The 20,765-nt window shown below is 35.5% G+C and overlaps 1 pseudogene; it reads left to right on the top strand.

Moving 5' to 3' along the window:
• LOC129001931 (heat shock 70 kDa protein-like) overlaps positions 1-20,765 on the top strand; it is a 37,169-nt pseudogene that overhangs the window by 2,985 nt on the left and 13,419 nt on the right.

Genomic DNA, 20,765 nt, shown 5'->3' with positions numbered 1-20,765 from the left:
CCTAAGTATGTTTTAAACTGATTCTATTTAAATATGGAATAAATGTGATATTTTTAAGGAGACATTTTAGTGTAAATCCATTCAGGGAAATAGAAATTCGCTTAGTCTGCAGGTTTGCTGCAGCGGGGGTATTATTTGGTTAAACGAGGTTTTAAATTACTGAAATAACAAGAAACAAATTGTAAACGAAACATGACATCTACATAATACCGGACAAAACTAACAATAAAATTGGCTTTAGCTGTTCCATAAGAATGAAAAATCTAGTTGAAGGCACGGCCGGTTATTTCCAACTTATTATTGCTGGTTCTCGGGCTTCCTGAGCTCGTTGTACATGAAATCTTACTTCTCTATTTTATTTTATATAGCCACAAACAAAGTGAATTTTACAATAAAGAATGAAGACTCAGTGATGTGAGGTTACTTCAAATAATGTTCCTTGAATGTTTAAATCCTTTTGTAAAAACCAATCAACTTAAGATAGCTCTGTGCCTGTGCCTGGTTAACACGTATACTTATTTCGTTTAACACATTAATCCTTTGAGTTACGCCCCATGGTTTTCCATAGTTTCACAATGTTAACATTTTTGAAAGATTGTAGATAACAGAATGTTAAATGAAGTCAGCTGTAAATACAATGCTTTCTTTTAACGGTTCAAAAGTAGAAATTATTTGAATTGTCACACTTTTAATTTTTACTACTAGCATTGATTTTTTTTCAATAGTCAAAGAAAGGTACTATAGCCTGTAGGAGATAGTGACTTTCTTGATTTAAGGAATTAAACGTATGACGTGTTTGAAGTAGGATTTGAAATATGTGACGTGTACAAATGTAGTTCAAAGGTTTATTGCGGACATCAAATGGTGTGATGGGAGACATGGTGTTAGAGAGGTCTCATGTTACCAATTTACACTCAGGTCAACTCACCCGATGACAACGGAGCCTTGATGGGCAACTGGACACAGTTTGACGGAGGAACTCCTCCCACCAAGTGGGTGGGCAGTGTCCGGATCCTGCAGAAGTTTTACAGCTCCAAGAAACCTGTTAAGTACAGCCAATGCTGGGTTTTTGCTGGAGTCCTCTCCACAGGTTACTTAAATTTTGTAAAATATACTTTTAAATATCTATGTATTATATGTATCCATGAAGCAACTCTATTTGCAACCATTGACTTGGATAGCTACTGTAATATTTATATGGATCAGGTGTAGCTAACCCTTCACCATGTTAAATTTGTAGCCGGCTTTTCATCAAAATTCTTGTAGTTGATATGAGCCACCTACAGATTGCACTGATCTATATTACTAAATTCTGTGGAGTGTGGAGTACACAAACCTTTTTACCAAGCCAAACTTAGGGAATGATTTATGGTGAGCTATAGCAACTGTTATGACCCATCAACTTGGTCAGCAACAAAAAATAAGGTATAGAATAGAATTTTAGACACTAGCGCATTCTGTGACTGGCTCACATAACTACATTCTTTTTTAGTAAAAAATTGGCGACAGCCAATTTAGCATATAGATATGATGTCTATAGCAGAGCATATTTTAAGGGATTTCCACTGGGCGACAGTGGCGTCGAACTTACCGATTGCTGGGGGGGGGGGGGGGTACGCACCTTTTCATGAATTTTCCGATTGTATTTGCTTGTAAATAGTCCATAATCTCACTTAATTGCGTATTCTTGAACAGCCCAAGGCTTCTTTCACAACCTCTTGGGCTAAAATCATACCAATTTCTAAAGTGTACTAATGTACTACAAACATTAAACAATTTGTGAACACAAACATGTTTAAAATATCTACGTAAAACCTAAAATGTAAATTTCCACTTTTTATTTTCATACGGGTAAAAATCATAACCATAAAAGATTTTTAATGATAATTACAAATTTATATATAAGTATATGAGTTAAAAAATCTGTAATTATCTGTAGATATAATTATGACAGAATATGATTTTTAACGTGTTTCCTCAATCGTCAATGTGCAATTTTTGCTCTAGAAGACTTTTTAAATTCCAATACATTTAAAATGTGCATCATTAAAAAAAATATGCCGGCACCACCCATAGCGACTGGGCGACAAAATCTCAGCACTGGGCGACACATGCTTCGCCCAGTTAACATGTTATTTTATGCCCTGGTCTATAGCCAATTTTTTCTCCAAAAGAACATAGTTTAGTGAGCCACATACAGAGTGTGGCCCAGCTCAAGAAACTAGGACATTATTTATAAGGAATAAAAATTGTGTTCTAATAGCCCAGTTAAATTAGACTATTTGGGTGAAATAATTCCCGGAGAGTTGGAAATTGGTTTAAACGTTCCTTTTGTTTATTAGATTGAATAAAATAAAAAGTCCTGATGAGTGGGGGTCGAGCTTGGCTAAGGGAAGGGCTCTGAATGTGACTTTTTTTAGTTTTTCGCTTATATATTGGAAACGGTAAGTAATATTGAAAAATGTTAAATACAAAAGTTAAAGCTGACAAAATTCCCTACAAAAAAGGTTTTATGCACTTTTTTCCTAGGAGCAACCATATCCGATCAATAAGCTTCATAAGTTGTGAAAACTTAAATTTGACTTAAATTGCATGCAACAGCGTTCTAAATGCTTTCAAAACCATTTGTAAATTATATGCATGTAATAATTAAATATATGTGTATAGTATTATAATCTAAAGCTTAACAAATAAGGAGGTAAAATGTGGAATTATTTATATACATATTGATATTATTTATAATATTATTTTATAATATTCATAGATACATTTTGTGAAACGTTGTTGGCAGCAATGGTTTCCCTAACTCAGAACAGTTTTGCTATTTTATTAACAGCTGTTAATTAGTTTGTTGACAAAATTGATGTTAATTAGTTGTTAAAATATTTTCCTTTTATTTAGCAACTTAAATTTTGCATTCATGACTATTTTCTCTAGTGTACTGTGATTCCACCCTCACCTCATAATGGCTGAGAGGTGTTTGATTTGTGATGAAACTATTGAGTGTGATAGGAGTGTGGTTCTTAAGAGAGGAATGTTAGGACTCTTAAAAGCCAGTTTTTCTAGGCAGGATGGAAAGAGCCAGATATTCAAAAATGAATCCGACGGAGTTGTTCACAATTCTTGTAGAAAAAATTACACCAGACCAGACACTATTGCTGCTGATTTAAGAAACAAGCCAACGACCTCACAAGGAAGCTCCCGGCGTTCAAGTGAACCAAAATTCAATTTCAAACAGAAGTGTGTTTTTTGTTGTGAAGTAATTGATGAAGAGTATTATCGGAAACAGACAAAAAAACCTGTAGAAAAACGTGAGAAGGTTTTTGATGTGCGCAGTTTAGAGATAAAGGAAAACATATCTAAGGCTGCTAATGAAAGGGGGGATGAATGGGGAGAACAAGTATCAAGACGAATTGGGACTGTCAACGATTTGGTTGCAGCTCATGCGATTTACCATGACAAATGCTGCAAAACATTTTTTTCAAAAAAACGTTCAACTGGTAAAAAAAGAGGACGTCCTTCAGATGACTATGTGACAACTGCTATGGAAGAGATCTACAGTCTTCTTGATATGGGAAATGACTGTCAGTATTCTTTAACTGAAGTAATGGACACAATTACTGGGGAAAAGCCGTCAGTGAAAACAGTAAAAGATAAATTGAAGGAGAGGTATGGAGAACGTTTGATTATAAGCCAGTTACCATCCCGCAAGACTGTTCTGTGCTTTAAGGAAGTTGGTGACAAAATTTTGAACACGTCGTGGTATGATAGCAGTTCAAGGGGAAGAAATGCAGAAGAGGAACGCTGTAGAGTAGTTCGAGCAGCAGCTGCAATTATAAAGGAAGACATACAGAGCCAAGCGTACGACACCAGTCATTACCCCCCAAGTGATGGTTTTCTTCGTCAGGTTGATGAGATTGTCCCTCTAACTCTTTTAACATTCTTGGAAGTACTTCTATGTTCAAAGACCCAAGATAAAACTAAAAGTAAGAGGAAAGTAGTATCTCTTTCCCATGCAATTATAAGTGCAGTTCGCCCTCGTTCTTTTATATCCCCTATCATGCATGGTATAGCCTTTTTTATACATCGGAAATATGGGTCTAAGAGCTTAGTTAACTTGCTAGCAAATTTAGGGTTCAGTGCCTCTTATAATGATGCTCAAACGTTGGAAATATCTGCCACTCACTCTCCCCAACAAGACATACCACCTGGTGTATTTCTCCAGTATGTGTTTGATAATGCAGATTACAACGTTGCCACACTGGATGGACTGAAAACATTTCACAGCATGGGTGGCATCAGTTGCCTCACCCCAGCACATAAACTTCCTCCTGCACTGATGATAGAGAAGATGAAAAAATCCCCCTCAGCTCAAGCCACTGGAACATTAGGAGTCATCCCACTGGAGATATATGAAAACATTGGTAAAACTGGACTGAATGCTATTGTTGTTGAGGATATGAGCGATTGCTACCCTGTTCCAGACTTTCCTTTTCCTGAACTATCAGATGTGTTATGGTTTTGTGGTAAGTGGCTCAGAACTGAGGAAATTCCCGAGTGGAAGGGTTATATGCGTGGACTATATGATTCAGAACATCCAGAGAAGAGTGCTGTACTGCCACTACCATTTATAAATGCACAACCTAGTGACAAGAACACAATTTACACAGCACTAAAATATGCTGCAAAACAATGCCAACAACAGGGAATAAAGACTTGCTATGTCACTTTTGACCAACCACTATATGTTAAGGCCCGTGAAATTGTGTCATCCTGCCAAGAAGACCCTCACATGAAATCAGTTGTTGTAAGATTGGGTGGATTCCACCTTTTAATGTCATACTTGGGATGCATTGGCCATATCATGGCTGGAAGTGGTCTCAAAGAAGCGTTGTGTACTGTTTTTGCAGCAACTTCAGTCGATAAAATGCTAACTGGCCATGCCTTTAGCAGAGCAGTACGAGGACACCTGCTGGTACAGACTGTCTTGGCCGAAGTTATTCTGAACAGTCTGGAAGTCTCAGATGAACAGAAGATTGAAATTACTAAACTGTTGGCAAAACTCAAAGAAGATACACTCACACAAGATGTGATTAAGCAAAATGTTCAATTGAGCCTCCTACAAGCAAAAATGAAGAATGCACTGTCATCTTTTGAAGATTGCGGACCCACTGCTGCCCTATGGGTTCAGTATTTTCACATGGTATCCCTAATGAAGCAGTTCATTGAAGCAGAACGTTCAGGCAACTGGGATTTGCATCTGTGCTCAGTTCAGCAAATCATACCATTCTTTCATGCAAGTGGCCACCTGCAGTATGCGAAATGTGCTCATTTATATCTTCAGGATATGCGTACTCTTTCCAATACTCACCCCCACAACTTCCAAGATTTTACCAGAAGCTTTGCAGTGAGCAGATCAGATTCACCTGGATCTGGTAATTGGACTGATATGACAATAGAGCTCACTTTAATGCGCAGCATGAAAACCCATGGAGGACTGACAAGTGGCCGAGGGATAACTGATGCCGTATTAGCAAAGTGGGTTGGTGGTGCAGCAACGTCAACTTCAATTTGCTCTGCACTAGAAGACTTTGCTGGCTTACATTTTTCGACAGGGGAGCAACATGTGGACCATCGAATGTCTCGAAAAGCAAGAGATGAGGAGGATAGAAAGAAGCTCTTTCAGTGGTTTTTGCAGCACCCACCCTTCCCAGAATCATCAGCACTAGTATCTTTGACAACAGGTGTAGTTGCAAGCGGCGATGTTAACTGCCACAAAGCACTTGAAGTAGGCAAAAACACTATGAAGAAGATGATAGGACAAAATTTTGGTGAATTGAAACAGGCTCGAAAAGACAAAGTCTTATCATTGGCCTCAATGAGTAGCACTATCAAAATCAATAACGTAGTGCATGTGGTGGATCCACTTCTCATATTCCAACGAGTTGCAGTTTCGAAGAAAAACGACGAGGATCTAGAGGACCTTCTGCGCTACGAGCTGGCACCTTTCCCCTTAGCTCTGTTCGATGAAAGAGGGATGAGAAAGACAAATAAGTCCTCTTTGTATGACTTTTTCCATGTTCACCAGGTAATTCCAGACCTTAAGCTCTACATTAATGTGATTGATGGTGGATTCTTGTTACATCGCGTTAAGTGGGGCATAGGCTCAACTTTCTCAGTTGTAATAAACCAATATGTGACGTACATAAAGAAACACTATGGCGAATTCTGTACTGTTGTGTTTGATGGTTACTCGGATACTGTCAACAGCACAAAACATGCCGAACAACAACGACGAGCCACCACCAAGACCGTATCAGTCGACATCGATTTCACTGAAGACATGACAGTGACAGTAGAGCAAGAAAACTTTCTTTGTAATGAAAAAAATAAGACCAGGTTTATTAAGATGCTTTCCCAGAAAATGACCTCAGAGGGTATTGAAGTCAGACAGGCTGAGGCTGATGCTGATACAACAATTGTACGATGTGCAGTAGAAAAAAGAGCATTCAGTGATCATGTTGCTATCGTTGGAGAGGATGTAGATTTGCTGGTCCTGCTGATTGGACTAGCTCCACTCGAGCAAGGAATTATCTTCTTCAAACCAGGAAAAGGTAAAGTAGAAAGCAGATGTTATTCCTCCGTTGAATTACAGAAATGTGACTTTGCCAGAAGCATATTGTTCATTCATGGGTTTAGTGGGTGTGATACCACCTCGTCGTTTTTCAGAAAAGGCAAATCATCAATTGTGAAATTGTTTAGTAGGGATAATAGTCTTGATACCATCTCCAACATATTTTACAGCCCGACTTCGACGCAAAAGGAAGTCTCGACAGCCGGCGAGCGGATGATCCTAGCGATGTACAAATCCCGAGAAAAAGATCTGGACAGACACCGATACATCGCTTTCATCAAATCCACCACTAGGCTGAAGGCAGACCTCCCGTCTCTGCCACCAACGAAAGGCTCTGCCCAGCAACACTCCTATAGAGTATATTTACAAGTGCAAGAATGGCTGGGAAATAAACTACCACCAACTGATTGGGGTTGGACAACGGGCACTGAAGGACAGCTACAACCCCTTACTACCCTAGATCCTGCTGCTCCAGCCGCTATCCTCAAAACAATTTTTTGCAATTGTACAAAAGGTTGTGGAACACGTTGTGGGTGCCGTAAAGCGGGTATCCACTGCTCAACATTGTGCGGAAACTGCGAGGGAGCGTGCACCAATGGCCCTCCAGTAGACGACGATTCCGTGAATGAGGATGACCCTGAAGAAACCCTGGATCCCCTAGTTTAAGTGATATTATCCGTGATTGTAATCATTAACATTATTTTAAGTGACGTTAACTTTAAAAACGTATATACATAACTTTTAAATGCAAATAAAACACGATTTTAATATACTGTTATTTTCTTTATCCTTTAGCTTTAAACGGTCAAGTCCTACGAAAAAATGCATAAAGTCTTTTTTGTAGGCAATTTTGTCAGCTTTAACTTTTGTATTTAACACTTTTCAATATTACTTACAGTTTCCAATATATAAGCGAAAAACTAAAAAAAAGTCACATTCAGAGCCCTTCCCTTAGCCAAGCTCGACCCCCACTCATCAGGACTTTTTATTTTATTCAATCTAATAAACAAAAGGAACGTTTAATGAAACTTCCAACTCTCCGGGAATTTTTTCACCCTAATGGCAATTTTTTGTTTAATTTGACTGGGCTATAATATCTCTATTTTTTCATCGCAAGTTGTATAATAATTCAGAGATTAAAATTATAACTTTCAATTTATTATATAAATGGTCACAGTTGTCATTCCATTTAAATTATCTCAAATGTTTAAGTCCCGAAAAAATCTACAGTTTTAGACAGGAAGGGCAATGAAGGTGTCAGGAACTGAATTCTTTAGATCAATAATTTGATGAAGCGGAAAATTATAATATTTTAGTCTTGGGCAGATTTAAGTTATGGCCATTATTGTTTAACCAGAAACTCATGTTTTGAACAAGAAAATACTTCCAATTGAGTTTTGTCTTTACCTTTTGTTATTGCAAAGTATATTTACCTAGGTGATTTAAAAAGTAATTTCGTATTAAATTGAACAATTTAACAGTAACCATAGAAATAATTATCACTTCATTTCATCTTGCCCCATGATAAAGATGTTTTTCTCTGCTATCAAACGTTACTTCCGTGACACAGGGAATTTGATAGGTACCGCGTCCGACTTTGTCGATCTTTATTTTCTACTTACTTCAGATAACTTCACTTTAACTTTGATTCCCCCCCCGATCTACTCGCCTAAAGAGGCACGCGAGCTGCCGTGGCCCCTCCCTTGGGAGCATGGAGTAAACATAATTGACTGTTAGGTCAATTATGTTTACTCCATCCTACCAGGGGGAGGTCCATCGCAGAGACTAAATTCAAAATTCAATAAATTCAAAATTCAATAAATTCAAAATTCAATAAATTTAATCATTGCGGACTATATGGAAATATTTTGCATACCTATCAAATTCCCTGGGCATGGAATCCCCTTGCGACCAAGAGTTAGGTAAGTATATAATTTAGTTCCAGAATTAAAAATAAAAAAAACTTTAGATGAATGAAAGTTTGTGAAAAGATAAGTTATAACTAGTAGTCTTACAACCATTCTATTGGGGAATCGATGTGTAAGAGATGGGAATAGTCATCGATAGAATGTAATAAATTCAATTCAATTCAAATTTTGGTCCATTTAGGTAGTCTGACAAAGTAATGAACTCTATTTAATTTTTTTTTTATGCTAGAGTCGTTAGTTGTAATTTTTTCTTGCAATTTTCCAGCATTTTCTCTAAATAACCAACAGGCACTCAATCTAATTTCAACTCAGTATTTTGACAATTATTTCTATACAAAGAATGTTGGCTGATTCACAATGATTCCATGAAATAGAAGGTAACTTGTATTTGATTTCATATTTCTTAATACATGACAAATGTGATGTTTTACAGATGCCAAGAGGTTAATCGGTTGCAAGTTTGATGACCACACAGTCCAGTCCGACATGAAGCACTGGCCATTCGAAGTCATCAATGACAACACCAAGCCCAAGATCAAAGTTTCTTACAAGGGAGAGGACAAGACTTTCTACCCTGAAGAGGTTTGTAATTCACTTTTTCAATTTAAAACAAACTGTTACAGGATAAATTAAATTCCATAATAAAACCGTAGGGATTCAACTTAATAACTTGTTCCAAATATTTTTTACTAAAAATATATAACATGGAGGTAAATAGTAATCCTATGTCTACTCCAATATTTGTGAAGAATTAAAACCATGGAACCCTAACTGAAATGAGTTTGCAGATTTGTTAAAGAATTAATACTAAAATAGGGAGAAGTGTCCTTGGAAGATATACACTGTCATTCCATGCAATGAATAGAATAGGTAAATTGAAAGATGGGGTTAAAACATTCAAAGGCTGGAAATGATGAATGGTATTCGGCTTTTTGAGATTTAAAGTTAAATAGGCTGTTTTTAATTCAGGAACTATAGTTATTTATGCAGATATCGGACATAAATTATGTGAATTTGAACAAAAATTATATGGGTGACTTTCATGTAGGCCTAATAGCAAATTGAATTGGATTGAATCATTGATCAAATTCAGGGGGATCCTAGATGGAATTCTGGTCTTAAGTCTTGTTGTGGTGGTCTTGCCAACAATTCAATTGCCTTTTTAATTAGAAATTTGCTTATCAAAGAATCAGAATTTAGCGATGAAAAGTTAATCTTCATTATACACTTAGGAATCTAGTAATGTAGTTTTATTGGAGATTCTAACCTAACGTATAGTTAACTTGCACAGTTAGCTTATAGACTCATATTTGGTACAAATAACTGCCATGCTAGTGTTACTCATCCCTGCTGATCGTGTTTCCAGTTGTCATCTATGGTGCTCACCAAGATGAAGGAGACAGCTGAAGCCTACCTGGGCAAGACAGTGACCAACGCTGTCATCACAGTTCCTGCCTACTTCAACGACTCTTAGCGTCAGGCCACCAAGGACTCGGGGGCAATCGCTGGGCTCAACGTGCTCAGGATCATCAACGAGCCCACTGCGGCAGCCATCGCCTACGGGCTCGACAAGAAGGTATCTGTAAGGACCCTTGAACATTCATTTTCTTTCTAGTTAGTAGTTTTGACTATTAATACAACTAAACGTTCCATACCCATGTTAAAGATGTCGCCTGTTTTTTTAACCAAAATTGTCATAGTTGATGTGAGGTACTGGCAGATTGTGCTGATCTAAAATACTGATTTCTGTCGAATACACAATCTTTTTTACCAATTAAAACTAGTGGAATGACTTGTGAGCTATAGCAACTGTTACGACTCATCAATTTAGCCAGCAAAAAAAAAAAAATAAAGTTGAAAATAGTGTTTTAGTCACTAGCGCATATTGTAACTAACTCACACAACCACACATTCTTTTAGCGAATTTCTCTATAGGGAAGTAGCTATTACCGTAGGTGGCACGGTAAGACCTAGGCCCGGGACCGATTTACTTTTTAATTTTGATGTCCCCAGAGGCCAAAAACACCATTCGTTAAAATTTGTTATCTATGTATATATATATATATATATATATATATCTTTATAGACTGCAGGATAACACTACCTACCGCATTGGATTGCAGGATATTACTCCCCGCGAGGTAGCAAAGTTTGGTAGCGTTATGCCTGCATTTCAAACACTTGGAAGCCGGGATAACACTACCTAGCACTCAGATTGCAGTATATCACTACCTCACTCCAATTTTATTGTTTTTCACCATATCACTACTTGCAGGCTTAACACTACCCAGTGATACCAACTCCTAAAATCTTTTAGACGCTAATATGCTTTGTTTTGTCTAACTTATTGATTATGATAAAACGGCAATTTTTAAGTGACAAATTTATCCTAAACAGTAAAGATGTTGAATTACCGGTACTGAATTACAAAACATAAAATTATTTAGTTCTCGAATATGGAGTTTAATTTTAGACATATTTGCTCAATTCTAATCACGTTATACTATATTTTTTTTATCAAAAACGTTTAGTTAAATACCAGCTTTCATTTTAGTGGTTGACTATTGTGATCGAATGTATCTAAAGCACGCTGCAGAAGCATGACCAACAAAAAAAGCTATTTATCATTGATTGATAGTTAAACTATTTTAATTGAATATTTAACGTCAATTTTGACGGGTCTCACCTAGTACTTTTAATTAAAATAAAAAAAAAACATTGAAATAAACTGTAAATTTATAAAACTAGAAAATCTTAGCAAAAGTTAAAATTGTGAACGGTAACGGCTCTTTTTCCGTAGCCATATACCATTCTGAATACACGAGTAAAGGTTATACATCTATATTGTTATTATTGTATGTCTTTATTATAATTAGTTATATAGAAATCTGTGTATTACGTGACAGGTACGACAAAACTTGTGTGATATAAGGTCGGCGCGTCTTTCGCCTAAGTATTATATGGTCAACGTAACATATTTTGAATTAATCAATCAATAATTTGAATTATGTCCATTAAATATATGACCTTTTGTTACCTACAGTTTTTATTATTTTTTCGACTATTTGCCAGGCTATTTACAAATAATTTGAAGACATATCAACATTTAATTTTTTCAGTCGAGTTTAATGAAGATTTTAAAAATAGTTAAACGGTTCTTAGTCTAATTATTTGAAGTTATACTAAAAATATAGACGAGCTGATTATTATTTTAGATAGTTATGTATATCAATTTGATATAATTGCTTTAACTGAGTCTTGGGTGGATGAATCAAGTGGGAATGTGAGTATGGATGGTTATAACGTGTTTATGAACAAAGAAAGTAGAAATCGTAATGATGGTGTGATTGTTTGTGAAAAAGTATTTTTCTGCGTGCATGGAGGAGGTTGGTATTATGTTTTGTTTGGTATTAAGGTTGGTAAATGTTTTGAGCAACATGTGTTAAAGCATAGACAAAAAGGGCTAAATAAAGACCGTCAGCTGTGCTGCGGTTACCATAGACACAACACTGGGAGCACCATGTATGTACGCGCTACGTAACTACGCGGCGCTCCAAGCGGTGTGCGCCAGAACCTATGGTAACCATGGTAATTACAGCAAGGTTGACAGTCTATATTTAATTATTTTTGTTATGGTTAAAGTAGAGGTAACATTTGGCGGTGCGCGGCTTTCCCTCTTATCGGTGTACAGGAGTCCGTCTAGTGATCTACAGTATTTCCATTTATCGACGACCTTGAAGCCTACTTAGGTTAATAGGGTATAGGAAACACTGGCTGGTCGAACGTCTGGTCGGCGACATTAATTGCTGCATTTTGCCAAAAAAAGCTAACAATATCTCACACCACTACGTGAATGTTTTATATGGTTCAGGTTTTGTGGGTTTTATTAGTGGTATCGATGTGCCAACCAGAGTTACAGAAGATACAGAAGGCTATCTGGATCATTTTTTCACCGACTGTAAAAATAATAACTTCATTAAATCTGCTAATATAAAACGTGCTCTAACAGATCATTTTTTCATGGTTGCACAAATACAAGGTCCGAAAGATTTCTCAAAAGCTACTTCAGATTTACAAGCCAAAATAGAGAAAACTTTTTTAGATTTTTCTGTTGGAACCCACTTTATTTTTGATACGGCCTGGTCTGTTATGTTCAATAAGGTACAAGACATTATTTCAATGTTAAATTCTTAATAAAAAATAGGTATTTACCTTTGTCTACAGGTCAAACTGTTGTAACTTGAGTTACGGCCATAACTTGAATTTACGTCGTTTCAATCCGAGTTATAATGCCGAAACGGCCGTAACCCAAGTTACAACAGTTTGAGCTGTAGACAGAAGTAAATATTTATTTTTAATTATCATCACAGCTCAGGGGCAAAAACATAGATTTTAAATTCATAACCTTATAAGAACAACGCATATCTTTGCACTCGGGCTCGGCCTTTTTAGTCAAAAATACTACGAAGTAGTTTGCAATCAGAGCCAAAATAAGCTTTACCCTACAAAAACGTTATTGAATTTTTTAAACTGCAAATGCTAAAGCAAGAGCTTCCTTTTTTAAAATAATAGTGGTTTAGTTACCTTTACCTTCGTACTTATATTTGTCTGACCAGTTCAGGGGCAAGCCACAACAATGAGTAAGCTTCCTTTTCTATAATTTGTGAATAGCTTCTCTCAGCTGTTGAGAATGTGCGTGACTGATACGCTATCAGGTTCTCTACACCATCTGGTAAGACAACACGGGTCCCAGGCCTACTGAGCTAGCGTCTACGGACAATTTGAAAGGTAAACTGTTGTCTTAAAGAGCCTAAGTAGGAGTGTTCAGGGCCTTTTACCTTGTCAAAAGCCTCAATACAACATTCTCATAAAATTAAAGGATGTGTGTACTTCATAAGCAGGTCGTAAATTATGACGTAATGTAGTGGAACTAATATGAAATGACATATGGCTTCGACATAAGCCCCTAAAACGCTCAAAATTAAAACAAATAATTGTAATATTTCAACAAACTCGGAATCAAATTTAAATTATCTATGTGTCAGGGTAGATATCTCAGTGCAGTAGAACATATCTTTTGTGTAAAAAAAAAAACAGTTTGTTGTTCGTCTTTGTTTGCTTTTTTTGATATTATTTTCAACTAGCTGTGTGCCCGTCCTACGTACGGGAATCTTGTAGTAGGTTTGAACCTTCTTATATTCAGAATAGGAGTTTGTTTGCATAAGGCTAGGCGCACACGAGCGATTCTTTTGAGGCGACTATTTCATCGGCCGATCTGTGCATCATGTACTCGTATTTGAATGGAAGCGCGCACACAGGCGATCGAGAATTACGCCGATTTTAAAATCTGGGTTTTGCGACAGATTCGTAGGCAAGGCGATTGTCGCCCGAAAATCTGTAACGTACAGGTTCTTGTTATCAGTCCGCGCTCACGGTCGACTAAAAAATCGGCCAGTCGCTTGTTGTTCTCCACAGGAGTCAGTGAACTTCAGTGTGAGTTGTGTTGTTTTCTTTGCTAAAAAAACCGCAGCTGTTATAATACAAACTGAAACATTAAATAGACATTTTATAGTAAAGAAGTTTTTACTGTCATCACGTGAAGTGTGTAGTTTATAAAACTGTCGATTTAAAAGTCTCTGACTTACTATCGGATGAACCCGATATTTAAGTTGTCTTTTTTTCTAATTAGAAGAGTACAAACACAGGTTAATTCAACAAAGTCCATTTTAGGATAGCTTAAACAACGCACTCAAAAAATCCATTTCTGGACTAAAAAATTGCCACGTGTGCGCCTAGACATAAATCAATGGCGATTTATTTTTGGCCGATTTTTTAATCGGCCGATCAAAAATCTACCGTGTACGCCAGGCCGAGTGCATTTTTTCAGATATGCTGGCAAAAGTATTACTGTATGGGAAGACATATAAACCTTTGCAAATACAATATCTGACAGTTTCGAGCCAAAATGAATGTTTCGAAATTAAATGTCACCCAATCTTGTAGTCCATATTTCATATAAGGCATAGCCCAACACTGGTTAAAAGTAGTTAAAATACTACCTCAACCTCACTACTGCACACTTTATTCGGGTTGAAATTTTCATTAACAAAGTTGCTCTTGTCTTTTCCACGAGACACTTAGAAATAAGGACATTAATGCAATATACATACACACACAAATACATAATTGAATTTGGGGATTTGCTACGATTTAACCAAAGCAAATTACAAACAAAATAATTATTTGAAAGTTTTGATAGAGTCATCAAATTTTATGATAATCTTATTAAGGCCTGATCAATCAGTAAAATTTGTATAAATCCGTTAGCAAATATATAAATAAGTAAATAAATACTCAGTCCACAAAACATTGATACGTTAACAACGCAAAGCTTTAAAAATTCATGATGGTTTGCTAAAAAAAATCGTTCACTGATGTTTTATCATTTTCACAGCATTGACTAATATTCTGGATACCAGACAGAAAACGCAAATATCATACTGTAAGACATCAATTAAATTTAATAAGAAATAAGTTGCAGCACTAACGATAACTACACTTTAGTGATGTGTGTGTACGTAAAAATGATTCTTGCTTCTATCACCGGTTCTAAGGAAAATTATCAGTACCAAAAACCAACGTGTACAGTTAAGAAAATAACTATAGTACTTACGACCAATTCAAACTGTCCTTGTAATCGAACTGGCGTTAATCCGTGTTAATGGTGTTAATAGGTGTTAATCCATTGGCAAATATATAGGCCTAAATACACAGGCCAAAAACCAATGAAACGTTAACAACCTAAAGCTTTCAAAATTCATGATGGTTTGCTCAAAAATCGTTCACTTGATGTGGTATCAGTACCGAAGTTATTAATCTCCCTTGGTTTTGGATTTGTTAAGTTTTCCAAAATCAAAGCTATTTTCCATTAATAGTATTATTTGTAAGCAGCTTTTAATGTTAACATATTAATGACAGTTTGAAGAAACCACCTTTATCCAAACAAACATTTCTTATTTAAAAGATTACGTAATCTCTAAACGATAATCGGTACATATATCTAGCAAACATTCGGAGGAAATGTGACAAAAACGCACAAATCTGGGGTTTTGTACGTTTCTAGTTTTATTTCCTAAGTAGGGGTAGTACCGATATCGTTGTCGAAATGTAAGTAAGTAGAAACCAAAAGTGACACATTGGAAAAGCGAAGTCACAGAATGGACAGACAAACATAAATACCGCATGATTCTAAGCAATGTACAGACAAAACTGTAATTTTATTTATATAGATAGATAACGTTATCAATAGTTTTTATACTGTAAATTGCAGTATATTGAGGTAAACATAAATCAGCGACTTCTAATGCTATTCTTATGGAGAACATTTTATGCTATACTGTATATAATTTTGTGTAAACATTTTTGGAATGTTACTATTTTCCCCGCCGTCACGGGATCGAGACCTCTAATTTGAGCCTTCTCCCGTCATTTTACGACTTCCCAGTCACCCACAATTTTGACGCAAAGAATCAGCTGACGTAATTAATATATGGACTAGGAGCATGTAGGGACATAAGTCCCTAAAAAGCTTGAAATGTAAAACAGCTTATTTTAATATTCAAGCAAACTGAGAATCGAATTATTTATTTGCCAAGATGGATCTTTTTGTCTAAAAGTCGCTCTGTTTGCCTTTGTTGTTGTTATCTATATATGTGAAATTCAATGTTTGTTATATATGCGAATATGCGTTACAAAACGACCATCCGAACGTGATGAAACTTAAGGGAAGTAAATAAGTACTGTACTATAAAAAATTAACAGTTGTATTAGCCACATTAAGTATAATTTTATGGTTTTAGGGTTCCATTTCCCAGTTGTCGAAGCCAATATTGCTCAATTGGCTATCTATAGATAATGATATAATGTTACCCCAGGTTTTAATACAGTATACAGTGTATTTTTAGAGTTTACTGGCTAAGAAGTAGACCAACTGCGTGTATTGAATACTGGTCTGGAAATCAGCTGTGTATGGCTTCCAATGCTATTCTTATGAAGAACATTTTACGTTATATCTAAATTTTTGTATATCTAAATTGTATATCTAAATCAGCTTGGATCCGCCATTTTGAAATGAGAAAAAATATTTAAAATATGAACGCGTTGTTGTGACCCACCATTTTGAATAACTTTTTTATGCTAAACTCAATGCCGCTATCAGTTTTTTGTTATCAAGCTTTCTTAATGAAATATTACAATTATTTTATTTAAAATGTCAATATTAAAAAACAAAATATGAATAGTAAAAACGGATTGAGGTAGGCAATTGAGTTCAGCATAAAAAGTTATTCAAAATGTCACGGCACCACCTTCATATTTAAAAAACTTTGTCATTTCAAAATGGCGGCCGATAAAAATAAATCTTTCATAGACAATGACTGATGGTGTATACTTATCGTTATCTAGCACTATTTTTATATTATGGTCTTAGTTTGTAAATGCACAATGTTAAAATGGGCAAAAAATAAATTTATAAGAAATTTTAAAAACAGATTGCAGCACCATATTCAGCGTAACAATCTCGTTTGAAACGATGGGTCACAGCTCTAGCTTTACATAAAAAAAAACTGTGTATCCAATATGGCGGATCCAAGATGGCGGTCAAAGATGGCGGTCCAAGATTTACACCTAGTCAAAATGAAGTACTTACTACTCTAAAATGATCTCACGTCGCCCGAAGTTGACTTCTTAATAAATGTAGAAAAAGTGGGGGGACTCATTAGAAACTCACCCTGTATATACGTATACTGTACAACATTTTCCTCTTTAAATTATTTTTTATTAGGATTAATTTGACAAAATGAAATAATATATATACAGCATGAACTACAATAACAATTCCATAAGTTTAAGGAACGAATATGAGAGACAAATGCAGGTACCACGATTACTAGAAAAATACCAGTATGGATCATAAACATAAACAAATGACGTTTTCGGCCCGATAGTAAACATTATTTAACATTGCTTAAATGGAACTGCCAAATCATATGTTCAATGCTATTAGTATAGGATTCGGGCCAACAACGTCAATTTGTTTATGTTTATGATCCATACCGGTTCAAAAGCGGTTCAATATACTAAACTATTTATTTTTTAATCTCTACCAAATGGTTTAGAAATAAATTGCTAAAAGATTTGTTTTTAGGGTCAACAATGGGGAAAACTCATTTTTACCCCCAAAAACGCCCCCTAACCCCCCATTTCCATGGTCTGATTATGATGCTTCGTGATCTCGTTTGAATAAACGTAGTTTTAAACGTTTGTACCAAATTTCGTTATAATTGGATAATTTTTACTCGAGTTATCGCGCTATATGAATTTGAAGGGATGTTGTTTTTGCCCTCTTGGGACCTCAAAACGAAAAAGCACATCGGTCCCTGGTTTAGTTGTTACCATGAGACCTACGGTAATTGCTTATTCCCTATATGGGGAATTCGCTAAAAGGTAATATAAGTTAATAAAGGCATTTAGTGGAAAACTGCAGGACTCATACGACCTGAGTGACAGGCGATAAATCAGGGGCATGTTTGCGGGACTATATTATGTATGTTCATTGGGGTATAGGCAACAGAAGCGAAAAATCATAGTCGGTTACGAACACTGTAGCCGACAAAAGACAAATATATCGATGAGCTGATTCGACTCAATAAGCAGAGAAATAAGGAAAATTAATTGAACAGAAAGTATCATTAAATGGCCTGACAAACCAAGATGAACGAGCCGCAGCAAAATATTATGTACGGCGTTTAAAGCAATCTAATCACAAAGAACATTATATGACTGTAACGTTTAGAAAAGCTTTATGCCAGTGCATTGATATGCTTATTAACATGTATAGATATTATACTAAAGAAGGAGGCTATACTATAATCAAGGCTAGATGGCTCCGGTTGTGATAGGGCCAATGACGAGCTGATTGTACTAAATAAGCAACGGAATAAGAACTACAGAGGAGAAACTCTATTGCACAAAGATGTTGTGAGGACACAGAATTACACAAGTCTGTTGAGGGGACAGTCCCCTTGAATGTATTGGATTTATTTTGGAAATTTATTCTCCAAGTGTGTTAGAATGCCTATTTTGTAAAACACAAGACTCTTAAAAGGACAACTAAAAGTTTTACCTATATACAAGGGTGTTAAGAAAACTTCCCTCTTATTAATAAAAGAACGGCAATTGTTCTCTTATCAGCACTGTATTTGAATGCTGTCCACTTAACATCCTACGGTAAATCTATGTACACAGTGTGATTGAAAAGTCCCAGGACGAGGTAATATATTTTGTTGACCTTTATAAATAAAGGAATGACACTTTGTAAATCAATTATAACTATAAATGTCTACCTTTTTCAAGCTATTATTTCATTTTTCCATCTTAAGGAGGGCGGCCCATGAGGAGTAAGTCAAAATCCTCAAATTGAAGCATGGATCAAGTTTGGTATAAAATTATAGGTATTATTTAATAAAGCGCCATGTCGCAAGCCCGAACTCAAACGGACAACCAAGTCAAAAATGGCAGCCATTCAAAAACGTCCTTAATCTGCCTTTTTGAATCTTTGAACGGCTACCATTTTTATTGTAAGCTCAAATTTGCGGCATTGTATTTTACTAATAACCGTTCTGAATCAGCAGTTTTTTTTAAATCTTTTTAATCATTACTAGGGGTGTCCAGTGGTCGAAACTCGACCAAAAATATGCAATGTACAGACATCTCTATTTTCACACCACACTGTGAATAAAACATGTTATTGGAGTTTCTTCCATTTGTTTTCATTTTCTGTTTATATTTCGTTGTTATATCGTCACCAGCATGTCAACCCATAAGAAACGTGTACGTTTTTCAACATTTTAAATTCATTTTCTGTGCTTTTTTGAGCCTATTTTAATTTATTAAGGCATATCTAAAGGAAAATATCTTTGCAACAGTATGCGTAGATTTTCCCTGCGATGCACTCGAGACATTTTGACATACAGATCAATAGGGTTCGACATAATAACAAACTGTATATTGTCATAATATACATAATATTTGGTTTAGGGTTTGAGACTATTATATTTATATTTCACCACAAAAAGATTTTAAAAATTAATAATTAAGTTTCTCCGAGTTTTCAACTCTACAGCCTAAACGGTACATTTTCGAGAGTTTGAAAATATCAAAATCGGATTCCTCACATACTAAAACATACATTTTGACATACAGATCAATAGGGTTCGACATAATAACAAACTGTATATTGTCATAATAGTCGCGCTCAACATAATATTTTTTATTGACCTTATGGCTACATTATCGATCATAGTTGTAATAACCATTATGAATCAGCATTATTTGCTTTAGGGTTTGAGACTATTATATTTATATTTCACCACAAAAAGATTTTAAAAATTAATAATTAAGTTTCTCCGAGTTTTCAACTCTACAGCCTAAACGGTACATTTTCGAGAGTTTGAAAATATCAAAATCGGATTCCTCACATACTAAAACATACATTTTGACATACAGATCAATAGGGTTCGACATAATAACAAACTGTATATTGTCATAATAGTCGCGCTCAACATAATATTTTTTATTGACCTTATGGCTACATTATCGATCATAGTTGTAATAACCATTATGAATCAGCATTATTTGCTTTAGGGTTTGAGACTATTATATTTATATTTCACCACAAAAAGATTTTAAAAATTAATAATTAAGTTTCTCCGAGTTTTCAACTCTACAGCCTAAACGGTACATTTTCGAGAGTTTGAAAATATCAAAATCGGATTCCTCACATACTAAAACATACATTTTGACATACAGATCAATAGGGTTCGACATAATAACAAACTGTATATTGTCATAATAGTCGCGCTCAACATAATATTTTTTATTGACCTTATGGCTACATTATCGATCATAGTTGTAATAACCATTATGAATCAGCATTATTTGCTTTAGGGTTTGAGACTATTATATTTATATTTCACCACAAAAAGATTTTAAAAATTAATAATTAAGTTTCTCCGAGTTTTCAACTCTACAGCCTAAACGGTACATTTTCGAGAGTTTGAAAATATCAAAATCGGATTCCTCACATACTAAAACATACATTTTGACATACAGATCAATAGGGTTCGACATAATAACAAACTGTA

This window comes from Macrosteles quadrilineatus, unplaced genomic scaffold (genome assembly GCF_028750875.1).
Source record: "Macrosteles quadrilineatus isolate MER2022 unplaced genomic scaffold, UCM_ALF_1.0 Scaffold_9__3_contigs__length_116548681, whole genome shotgun sequence".
Classification (NCBI taxonomy): Eukaryota; Metazoa; Arthropoda; class Insecta; order Hemiptera; family Cicadellidae; genus Macrosteles; species Macrosteles quadrilineatus.
This window is presented reverse-complemented; position numbering and strand designations above follow the sequence as displayed.